The 3,309-nt window shown below is 38.4% G+C and overlaps 1 pseudogene; it reads right to left on the bottom strand.

The window, feature by feature from the left end:
• Positions 1-2,474: 2,474 nt before the first annotated feature.
• Positions 2,475-2,574, bottom strand: LOC145590263 (small nucleolar RNA R71; annotated as a pseudogene).
• Positions 2,575-3,309: the final 735 nt, after the last annotated feature.

Raw genomic sequence — 3,309 nt, 5'->3', positions numbered from 1 at the left:
CCTTTTCTTACATAGACGAAGCACTAGCCATGCTGGACCTTAAGCAAAAGGGGGATGTAGACATGTCTGAGCTTGACTTAGCTCTGTACAAGGCCCGCAAGAAACTGTACAAATTGACCAAGGAGGTATTGGCCGTCTACTTGCTTTACTTATTCTCTGTCTCTCTTTTTTTTTTTTTTTTGGGCCAAGCTGGTACGTTGGAAGAGGAGTACTTCTGGATTTAACACGAACACATCTATTTTGGCCCTTCGTCCGACTTGGGACTTGATGAACGTCATTTATGGCGCTTAATAGAGTAGCTTTTAATTCCTTTTTCTCTATTTTCTTTCTTTATTTTCATATAATCTTTCTAGTTTTCTTTTATTTTCTGTCTCTATAACTCATTTTGGTTTTTCATTCACTTTTATGAGTTTTTCATGATTTTTTTTTCTTATTTAGCTATTTTAGTTTAGTTTCTATTCATTTTGCTTTCTCTCTTACTTTTACTTGAATTTTTGTTAGTGAAGTTTCAAAGTTTTATTTGTTTCACTCTCATGGTTGTGCCCTCATTGATTCTAGGTCATGAAAGCGCAAATATTTGAAGATCAAGGGCTGCCCTCCTTGCGGGCATCATCACGAGAGCACCGGCAATAGGGATGCACGAGAGCGATAGGAGCAAAACTTCGCACAAGGATCTATGAGCGAGCAAGAGGAGCCGTGCACGCCGCAACACCACAGCAGGAGCACGCGCGTAGGCCCCTCAGTGCGTGCGCACAGACCCTTACGTGCGCGCGCACGGGCCTGTGGTGCGTGCGCACAGTCCTGCTCCAATCCTCTACGCTCGTTTTACTATATATATCCCTTTACTTTTCATTTTTTCAGGGGAGGACGATTTCACTTGTACTTGAGACTTATTTCCAGATTTAGTAGAGAGAGAAACTTTAGATTACTTGTTTTGTACTTCAAATTACATCTTTGAGCTTAGATTTCATCTTCAATCAATGAAAATTAGTGATAATTTCTTTCTTTGAATTTACTTTTGCTTTCTCTTTCCCTTAATTCTTGAATGTTTGATTTGATTATTGATCTTTGGTTTGAGAATTTGTTGAATTTGATATTCTCTTTGATTAAGCTTGAAATGATGATGTTTGTGATTCAATTTTCTTTATTTCTCAATTCCATTATGATTTGTGAGTAGATTAGAAGCTAGGGAGAAGGGGAAGCATGCTTGATTGATGATTTTTGCTAGTTTATGATTCTTGGTTGATTGAATTGTTGCAATTAAATTGGTTGACATAGTTGTGCATGTGATTAATTTGATTAGGAGTGATCAACCTAGATGATTAATCAAGATTGCATAGCAAATTTCAATGACATGAACCCTTGATTTGAAAATCGCTTTAATTGGTTGAATTTGATTGTGATTTTCCTTGTTAGTCATTCATAGTGAACCATAGCTTGACTTATAGGAGATAGCTCTTGAATTCTATTAATTGCAACTATTGTTTGTCCTTTGCAACGTTTGAATCAGTTGAGTTCTTCATTGATTGGCATAGTCATTGAGATTGCATGTGGAATCTTAATCCCTAGTGTTTAGCATATTGATTTTCTTGACTTGATTAGTTAATTGAAACCTTAGTTACAATTCAATTCACTTTACCTCTCATTCTTCGAAGTAGCTTGACCATAGGCTATAGCATTCTCCCTCTCATTCCTCGTGGTTCGACTCGGACTTGTCCTATACTGGGAATAAGTTTGACTTTATTAATTGTTTGATTGGTGGTGCTTTAGATTTCAACGACCTAGATTACGACACGTCAAAATGGCACTGTTGCCGAGGAGTGATATTGGTGCTTTGTTATAGTTGTTGAGTCTACTTCATTTTTAATTGGAAAATACAAAAAGATTTTTCTTTTTTTGGCTACATTTGTAGCCGTGCTACTAATTGTTTCGTTTGAGATTGTATGCGTAGAGCACGTGGTCGTTCATTAGTGGCACTTGATTCGGAAATTGAGAGGACAATTCCAAGGATAAGAGTTGCTAGATGTTCTTTGAGTTCTAGCCCTCCAAGTGAAGAGGAACCACAACAAGAAGAAAAAATAAGGATGGGAGAAAATCCAAGGGCGGCGTTGAAGGAATTGGGGATTCCGGGTGCATATAGGTTTGAAAGTGGGATTGCTCCACCTAAAACACTGGAAAATGACTTTGAAATAAGGCCGGAAATGATCACTTTGATAGAGAGGTGACAATTTAGTGGGGTTAAACATGAAAGCCCGCTAAACCATCTCAATGAGTTCGAAAAGTATTGCAACACTATCAAAGTGAATGGAATTTCCCAAGAATTCAACCTCCTTAAACTTTTTCCCTTTTCTTTCGTAGGGCATGCCTTGGAATGGTTAGACAAGGAGGTCAAACCCAATTCTCTAAGGACATGGGATGAAGTGACCAAGGAATTTTTATCCCGTTTTACCCACAAAAGAAAATGGCGGAGGGTAAATCTTTGATTCAAGGTTTCAAGCAAAAGTCTAGTGAAAGCCTCTATAAAGCATGGGAGAGGCACAAGGAGTATCAAAGAGAATGTCCTCACCATGGAATTCCTACTTACCAAATTATTCAAATCTTCTATGGTGGCCTAAGTCCTCAAGGAAAGTTGTGTCTTGATGGAGGAGTCGGAGGTCCCATTATGAATAAAACGGAGGAGGAAGTGGTAGACATAATTAAAGACGTAGTGAGGTACTATAGAGATTGGCAAGATGGTGAAAGGGAGTCAACTAGCAAGAGTAGGTCTTCGGTGTACTCGGTTGATCATCTTAATGCCATAAACAACTTGTCGTCACAAATGACAAACTTGGGGAAGGAAATGTCCGCTATCAAGGCAAAGTTGGAAAGTGCTGCCTCCCAAGTTTCAAATCTTCCTTCCCAATCTAAGGGGAGAGGTAGGTCTTCTAACTATCAACCCTTTCCCTCTTCTAATAACATGCCTAGTGGTTGCTTGTTTTGTGATGTTTGTGGATCGTATGATCATGATGCTTCTAATTGCCCTCATGCATGTATGGATGTTTGTGATGATCAAGATGGAAATGTGAATGAGCATGTGAACTATGTGTCAAACAATAATGATTCTAGGTTTGAGAATCAAAGAGGTCAATGGAATAGGAATTACAACCATGGAAATTTTGACAACTATAACTAAGGTGGTGGTAATAGGAACCAAGGGAACCAAAATTCCCGAGGTAACTATAACAACCAAGGTTATAGTAGCCAAAATCAAAACCAAAATTATGGTAATCATAACCAAGGTTATGGTAACCATAATCAAGGTTATCGTCA

Source organism: Chenopodium album, chromosome 17 (genome assembly GCF_948465745.1).
Source record: "Chenopodium album chromosome 17, dcCheAlbu1.1, whole genome shotgun sequence".
Taxonomy (NCBI): Eukaryota; Viridiplantae; Streptophyta; class Magnoliopsida; order Caryophyllales; family Amaranthaceae; genus Chenopodium; species Chenopodium album.
Note: the sequence above shows the minus strand (reverse complement) of the source record. Positions and strands in the feature narration are given on the sequence as shown.